We start from the raw sequence: 9,228 nt of genomic DNA on the forward strand, positions 1-9,228 counted from the left end.
AATTCAATGCCGTGTCAATTCAGTACAGTGAAAGCAAATTTGCCTTTTGCTTAGGTAATGTGATGCTCCTACATACAGGTTAGTATCAGCTAGTTGGTTAACCATTTGTTCGCTGTTAGGCGAGAGCTATAAGTTGTCATGACGCTCAGCTGTGATTCTGCAGGCACGCTAGGACAGCTTGGGTATGGACAAACATCTCTTTCTACCACTCTGAAAAGAAGGTGGCGCACATTTGCTGTCCGAATATGCTTATGCACATAACCGCCTAGTATTCAGAAAAGCTTTTGAAATGCAAAGGTTGATGCTCAGCTCTGCTGGTATGATATTTTACATTTATTGTGAATGGCCACATCGATGTAATATATAGTGATGTATTATATTATGTTGTGTACTATATTGTTATATTATGCAGATGCCTCATTTCTGACCACACTCATACTATGCACTCTGAAATGAGTCGCCGCGCTCTCAGGGAGTGGCCCTTCGCTCAGCACAAACTTCGAAGTAACAATGATGAGAGTTTTAGCTAGAATGGTTATAGTGCAACTTTTTTCCTCAGGCGTTGTCTATCCTGCCGAACAAGTTGCGGACAATGCTCGTTCTGCCAAAATGAAAACAATGTCAACACATTCGGTTTTCTCCATGCAATATATAAGTTTCCTTATCACTCTTGAGTGTGTGCATTGAGGCTGCCCGTTTCTGAGCGATGGAATGCAGCAGTGCCTTAAAGCATTTTCACGCGCTCTTTCTATCGCGTTCAACCGCTATCGGTCAACACCGCTAAGCGCGATTTGTACCACTTGCAACGGCGCTCTATTTTCACAACCCTTTCTTTTGACTCGAGCAGATATGAAGATCCCAGTGCGCCGCTGCAAGGAAGTGACGAGATGGGCTGGCAATTTCTGATCGCGCACATATGCTAGGAGGCAGGGAAAAATTTTCATGAGGGATGAATTAATGATCAGTTTGAATAAAATCGGTGACACGCTCAGAATAAGAACAAACTACACCCGCAAAAATGCAGCGCATGGGCACTTCACCTCCGCAACAAAGCCCATCCAGCTGGAGTATCTTGATAGCTCAATGAACTTGCTCTTCTAATTTAAACGATAGTATAAATGAAGACTAGATTATTACCTTTACCCAGCATTGATATCAGCATCAGCCTTAAAATTTCCTAAGACGTTCATCTTCGTCTTAAAACAAGCAACACGGAGGAAGATTTGTACGAGAAAAAAAAGCCGTTTTCAATAATCGGAAGTGGACCTCACGGAAGCTCACGGAGGTGGACCACGCGCGAATCTGATCGATTTTTGCGTCTATGCAACTTTTGTAAACCTGTGCAGGGCATGTATAACTTTGTATTCTCAGGCTGTCCCCGACTTTATTGGTTCGAGCAAATTTTGTGCAATAGCTTTTTAGTAATTTTTAATATTCTCCATGCGAATTGGAGAAAGCGATTGTAGAAAAAAAAGTCAGCAATTGCGTATACAAACAATAAGTACCCTAAGGGGTCCGAAGGTACAGCCGACTATTGTTCTCAGCAAACATCAGCAAATAGTTCATCTGTAAATAGCGCCACCGCACACGCGCCGCTGTATCCCGTTTACAATGCCATGAACATTCAACGACGAATCGGGAAGTCGTCGCCAATATTTTTTTAGCCAAACATGCAGCTTAAAAGGCGAGGTCAGCAAATCCATTCCCAGCGGTGCGACATTCTTGGACCGGCACGGCCTTATCTGCCGGTAGATCTACGGCATGGCGCTGCCGTCTTTTGTTGAAAATTGTGGTTGTGCTTCACACGTCCACGGCGCACGAGCAACGAACTCTGATTCGTTTTCTACGGCACGATGGTGGAACGTCAACTGAAATCGACAGGGAGATGTAGTCCACGTGTGGAGAAAGGCGCCTCGCTTTGAGATGTGTGAGATGCTGTTGTTGCGAGTTCGCGAAAGGTAATGAAGTCTTGCCTGACAATGACAGTGTTTCCGCAGGCAGCCGGACAAGTTATACCACAGGAGCATCTCAAATTTCGTTCTGCGATAGGACAAACCTCTGAAGGGATGTGGGGACTATTTGGAAAGAAAAGTGAAAGGTAAGTAGAATAGTACGTACATTTGTAACTGCCTGTGTGTACCTTATTTTGGATAATAAAAAACAGAGGCAAATACTTGCTGATTCGCCATCGTACTTTATTATTACAATGAATAACTATGTGAAGCAGGAAATACGAGAGAGGCAGCATTACAGCCAGGAATCACCTCTATACCTTATATATGAACATAGGTGACCAAATATTGTAGAAGAGATTAGGAAATTGCAGTTTTCAAGAGGCAATAACGAATTCAAGCTGAATAAGAGCAAATGCGCGAGGCAGAAACTCAGAATCTTGGCACATCTAGAGGAATTTTTACGACGCGAGCTGATCTTATATTCACATGGACCAGTGTTAGCAGGTTCCAGTTAGGCACTTTGCGCAATGCTTTCTTGCGATAGGTCGCTGAATTTGTAGTGGCCGCTTAGAACAATCTATATTAGGTACAATCTACGTATACACTAACCCTTGCAAGCTGGACTCTGACGCACGAAAGTCGGTCACGTGTACATCTGGATTTTTTCAGGGCCATTGAACTATGCAACAATTCAAGTGGCCATCGATTCACATTGGAAGTGGATCGAAGAAGTTCCTGTTTCACAGTCGCAGGTCATTCAACGATTACACCGTTGCGCAAGATCTTCGGGAGGATTTACCATATATATACAACAACTGTAACGGACGACGGGACTCGGTTCACGTCTGAGTCATTCCCGAAGTTTCTCGCCGAAAAGAAGAATAATTTTCTAACTGCCCAATATCAACCCCAATCGACCTGGCTCGCTGAACGCGCCTTGCGGACGCTGAAAGACTACCGTGAAAGCATTCAGTAAGGTAATCTGCTTGAGCAGTTGGCGAAAGTGCTTTTCACCAACCCTAGAAAACCCCAAGAAGGTGGAACGTCACCGTCTCCGCGTCTTTTGTGATATAAGATCAGGCTTCGATTAGACACCTGCTAACATTCTATCTGGTGAAAGGCTGACCAAGGAAGCAAGCTTGAACAGGGTACTCCAGTTTCGACTGACCACGGCCACCGTAAGAGAAACAAGTAGATCCCGAATGCGAATCGTCGGCAAGGCAGAAGGTGTGCTTCACCGTAACTAGGATAAAGTTTGGCCTCGGTACAGTCCCGTGGGAGCAAAACCTTCACAAGACAAAGATCTCGCGGCTTACGCCGCAACGCTACAGGATGAGGCAGAAATATGTTCGCTCCGTCGGTCAACCCCCATGAGGAAGCCCATGCAGCGGTACTCACCTTAAGGAGGGAAGAGTGGTGCAAAGTAAAAGTGCCAACCATGAAAAAAAAAATGCGTCCGCATGAAGAGAGGGTGACATCACCACACGTACCACAGCTGCTGGATAGCATCTTTAATTACGCTGTCACTGAATAAACGATAACGGCTATTCCCGTTCTTACCTTAGTAGCCTTACACCTGTGGTCGTCCGTCCACATGTCTTAGGCATTCCTGTGGAGCTACAGCAGTAGCAATTTTCTACGCATATCTATATCGCCAAATTTACTGTATACTGAAGAAAATTAAAAAAGTACATAAAACAGGGCCCATATTAACAAAAAAGATTTTAGGCTAGAATTCAAGGTAAGAGCAAATTCAGACAAATCCAAATGGAGCATTAACCAAAAGCAGCCGCACAATAGGCAATATCTGATACAAACAAAAATATTCATTAATATGGACAATGGTGGTTACCTTACTACACAGAAGCATCAGGGAAACAACGTTAGTAAGTCCGAAATTGCCATTAAGTTAGCCTCTCAAACGGGAGTTCAATTAAGGAATACTAAGTGTATGGGTTTTTCTAAGCGCCGAGGTTGCGTGTTTCGAGAACAGAAACACTGAAGCATTCTTTTTCTACAGCAAAACGAAGCGAGTTATCATTTTCTTGTGGGGTCGCCCTCAAAGAACGAATCGTTCCCAGCAGAAATATTAACAGCCATGGGCACACAAATTTGATTGGTTGCGAACGTTCAGCGCAAATATAGATCATGCCAGTACTTATAATCTGGGGTTTAAATACGGTCATTCCTCTTCTCTTTCGAAGAAGCTTTGAGACACCAGAAGTATAATATTATCTCTTCATTGTGTAAATATGACTACGCATTATTGCTCCATTATGTGCCATAGTTGACTTAAACTGGGCTAGCTTCTATATCAGTATTTTCTTTCTGCTCCGAGATAAGCATAATATTAATAACATTTAGACTGGTACGCGTAGAAATAAATATCTTTGTTTCTTGAGGACTAGGATGATGGACGTCATTTCTGAAAGACAAAGGAAAATGAAGCATGAAAATCAAGAAGGCGCTGTGGTCCCTTTGATATTTCTCTGGACCTGTATTTTCCTAAACATGGAAAAAACAAACGAGTGGATGTTTCCGTATTTCAAATTGGAGTAAGTGTAGCTCTCATGTGAGAAATGTAAAGTGTTTACGAATGTTAGTGACATCTTCGAGACATGCATTTTCTTCCGGCTAGCCATGACGGCAAATGAACCAGCTTGCTACGCTCTGCAAAATGTTCGTGCACCACAGCTAATGAGTGCCGTAGACTTCGTTCATGACGTTTACATTAGTGGAAATGAAGTGAATGAAGTGAACTAGCCTATGTAATGCAGTCGTGTAGAAAGGGCTGGGGGCTAGAAACTCTATTTGCATCAGTTTCGAATGGTTGCTCGGACGGTCTCCTTTGAGCTCCCGGATAACGGCTCTGTCTTTTGGCTGAAGGTTACTTGAAGGTCGCCGACGATGGGAGCTAAAAGCATTTCATGCTTAAAATCCTACGCTTAATGGTGGTAGCCGTTATTCTAGTTCAAATTAAGGAGAAGAAATGCAGCTGAGCAGGCCATATAATACGTTATGCGTATATTTGGTGGTTGATAAGACTTATCGAATGGGGTCCGCTCTAAAGCAAGCGCAGTCGATAACAGCAGAGGATCAGTTGGTGTGGTGAAATTCGGAAACGGAGCCAGCTTCCGCAAGTCAGGCGTTATGGGAGATTGCTAAGATATTCATTCGTTTCGCGGTGCACATAAATAGGCTAATGGTGATAATGAGAATTGTGCTGGTGATAGTTGTAAACTATTTTCTTAAGTATATTCTCTTTAAAACACATTACTTCCAGAAAATAACGGTAACTGTTTCTTTTTCAATAAGTTAGAACAGAAAACCTGCTGGAATTTATACCTTCAACTTCGGAAATAGAGCGAACAAACTTCAGAAAGGGATGTTTGAGAAGCCACAGCCACACTGAAGATTCTGCGATAGTAGCGAAAGAATAAAGATATCTTCGTGCGCTGCTGTAGAAGATGAGACCCATCTCTGGGGTGTAGTTTGCCAAGTATTCCGGTTTCTTCCGAGTTTATGATACTGGACTTGGTGAAACCACGATGAGGAGCTCTTTCTTCATTTTACCTGAAGCTCTCTTTAAGTAACCACTGCACGCCTCATTTAACTATGCATGAGGAGATGGATACTGGCTTAGTGTTCATTTTTCTTAAATGCTTTCTTCCGAAGGTCCAGCAAGGGCTCTCCTGACCTTGAGGGAGGAGTATTTTATGACCTCAGGAAGCGGGTGCTCGCTACCTCCTCACCCTTACACAGAATTCGCATTTCTTATTACTCTCATACTATGCACTGTAAAAGGAGTCGCCATGCTCTAAGCGAGCAGCCCTTTCTTCAACAAAAGCTCCGAAGTAACAATGATGCGAGTTTTATACAGAATTCTTACAGTGGAACTGTGGCCGTCAGAAGTTGTGCATCCTGCCGAACCGGCCGCAGACAATGCTTGTTCTGCCAGAATGAAAACAGTAGCAACATATTCGGGTATCTCCATGCTATATATATATATATATATATGTATGTTTCATCACCAGTCGTATATGCGTGCTTTCAGGCATTCCATTTCTCAGCGAGGTAATGCAGCAGTGCCCTGTCAAGTATATTGCCTTTTCAATCGCGTTCAACCTCTATATAACGATTAAGTATGTAGATTAAGGTCGCCACCGCTAAGCGTGATTTCTTCCACTTTCAACCGCGCTCAATTGTCACTACCATTTCTTTTGATTCGAGTAGAGATGAAGATCCTGTAGCGCTGCTACGAGGGAGTGCTGAGATGCCCTGGCAATTTCTGTTTCCGCATGTGCTGGGAGGCAGATGAAGATTCTTATCTGGGATAAATTTATGATCGGTTTAAATAATATCGCTGACAAGCTAACGATAAGAAAGAAATATACCCGCAAAAATGCATCGCGCGTGCACATCACCTCCATAACTGAGCCCATGCAGCTGGAGTCTTTTCAGAGCTGAATGGGATTGCTCGTCGAATTTACACGATTGTCTAATTGAAGAGCTAAAATATTTCTTTACCTGAGGGTTGATATCATCATTAGCCATAAGATTTCCTAAGACGTTCATGTTTTGTCTTAAAACAAGCCACACGGAAGAAGATCTGTACGAGAAAAAAAGCCGTTTTCAATAAGCGAACATATTTAGCTCACGGAAGTGAACCATGCTCGAATCTGATTGATTTTTCGCGTCTATGCAAATATTATAAACTTGTGCAGAGACGTCTGACTGTGTTCTCAGGTTGTCACCGATTTTATTCGTTCGAGCAAATTTTGTGCACTACCTTTATAATAATATTTAATATTCTCCATGAAAATTGGCGAAAGCAATTGTAGAAAATAAAGTCAGCAATTACGTATACAAACAATAAGTGCCCCAAGGGGTCCTAAGATACAGCCGGCTATTGTTCTCACCAAACATAAGCAAATAGTTGGTCTGTACAAAGCTTCACAGCACACGCACAGCCGTATCCTGTTTACAATGACATGAACATGCAAGGGTGAATCAGAAAGTCCTTGCCAATATTTTTTCAGCCAGAATCAGCAAATGCGAGGTCAACATATCCATCCTCGTGGTGGACATTTCTATGATCGGCACCACCTTAGCTGCCGGTAGCTCCACGGCATGGCGCTGCAGTCATTTGTTGAAGATGGCGGTTGTGCTTCACACGTCCACGACGTGCGAGCAAGGAAATGTGATTCATTTTCTATGGAGCGAAGTTCGAACGTCCCTCGAAATCCACAGGAAAATGCAGCCCACGTATGGGGAAAGGTGTCTCGCTTTAAGAGGTGTGAGGTGGTGGTGTTGCGAGTTCACGAAAGGCAATGAAGACTTGCCTGACAATGACATAAAGATTGTGTTGGGCAATAAAAAATTATGAAAAATAAAAATTATTAAAACAGAAATAAAGCCCTGCCTGCTGCACCTAAGTATTTCAGTCAATGACAGTGTTTCCACAGGCAGCCGCAAGAATTCTAGCCGCAGGAGCATCTCAAACCTGTCCTGGCCACATACTATGCTGCCCCAGCCATCGCCACCGTAGCGCACGCGCCCCATTCCTGTGATCGCGAGTCATTTATCTCTGTCAGTCGCCTGTGTGAATGTTGCCTTATTCATGTGCACACATACTTTGCTTCAATAATTGCCGTTTGAAGGCCCAGTCACTTTAGGTGTGCAGTGAAACATTACGCGATGTACGGATTACACGCGGAAAGCTCGTAGAAAAATGCAATTGAAACTATTCGAAATTCCGTAGAAGTGAAAAAAGTTACGTCTGATTTGAGGGTAGTCACTGATACGGCAGTTTCATAAACAAAAAGAGACTTCTCAGAAGTCTCGAAAAATGGCTGAGCGTACGTATTTTATAAATCAGGCTTGTGGGTGAAATTAAATAACATCCCGGTAAAGACCACGAGTGTACCGTTAAGGAAAGGGGTATCTTTTTACAGCGAAGCTGTGTATGGCTAGCCAATTTGTCCGTCCGTCCGGCCGTCAGTCGGTCACGTGTACGCCTAAAACTGCTCCGGCGCAACATCATGCGCATGCGAGAAAAAAAAAAACGAGAGAAAGACAGGCGCGCGGTTGTCTAACACCACCTAGATAGCACAAAGCATGTTTACTCCGATCCGTAACGTCAGGCAACCTGGCCCGAAAGTTCCATCGGTAAGGCTGGCGTGATAAAAGCGGTGACGTCAAAATAACTATTGCCTACTGGGCAGGATCCCCATTATATTCTATGGCAGTCGGGCTATGCAACATTACGTAATGGATCGGAGTGAAATGGTCTTGTGCTATCTAGGTGGTGTTGGATTAGCTGCGCCAGTGGTGGCGTCATTGCTCTCTGCCGCAGCCGAGCACGTGTGAAGTTTCTCACCGACTCCGAAATGGGTATTCCACTCGTCCTACCTACTCCCGAGGAGCATGCAGCTCTCTATCAGCAACGTCGTGAGCAGAATCGGGAACGAGTTCTTCTATGCTGTGCCGATGCTGGAGCCCGGGCACAAGAACAGGCTCGTGCAGCCAAGCGCAAGCAGCAATTGCGTACCAAGGATCCGGCAGCGTGCCAAGCCATAGTTTAATGAACCGTCCTGATTAACTCAGTGATAAATACCGGTGCCGCACGTTTCATCTTCTCTGGTTAACCGTCTGCATGGAGTGCTTGGGTGATCTTTTATTACTATATAGCACTTGCGAGATGTTATCGCCTTTAATGGCGCCGGCTACTCATTTTGACATAAAGATAAGGAATAAAGGAATTAATGTAAACGCATGAAAATAAAAGTCTACTACAAATCACAATAACCCAAATTCCAGTCACATAAATACACTAATGCCACGCTAAAACTGAACGTCAACTCGGAAACACAGAAACACAAAGCAGATAGAAGGTCCGGCCACATAATTGCATTAAAATCAGGACACATGAAACAGCATAGCTTAGACTTGAATGACGCTACATGAATCCAGGCACTGAATTGGACAAAGGCCGGTCAAAAAAATTCGATAGATTGAGCTTATCAGAGATGAACACTCTACACAACAGTTTACAAGAATGTTTTTTTTCCTTAAATGTGCTTTAGTGAGATATGTTCAGGTGGTCTATTGACATGATAGTATAACCGGCACCGGCACTACTAATATGTAACTGCAGCCTTTTCTTCCTAAACACTGTTCGTAAAAGAACTACTAGCGGTATTTTGTATTGTTGTATTGCGGAAAGGTATAGATGTCAAATTATATCTTCGCACTTGTTGAAGATGAACGTGAC

This window comes from Dermacentor andersoni, chromosome 3 (assembly GCF_023375885.2).
Source record: "Dermacentor andersoni chromosome 3, qqDerAnde1_hic_scaffold, whole genome shotgun sequence".
Lineage (NCBI taxonomy): Eukaryota > Metazoa > Arthropoda > Arachnida > Ixodida > Ixodidae > Dermacentor > Dermacentor andersoni.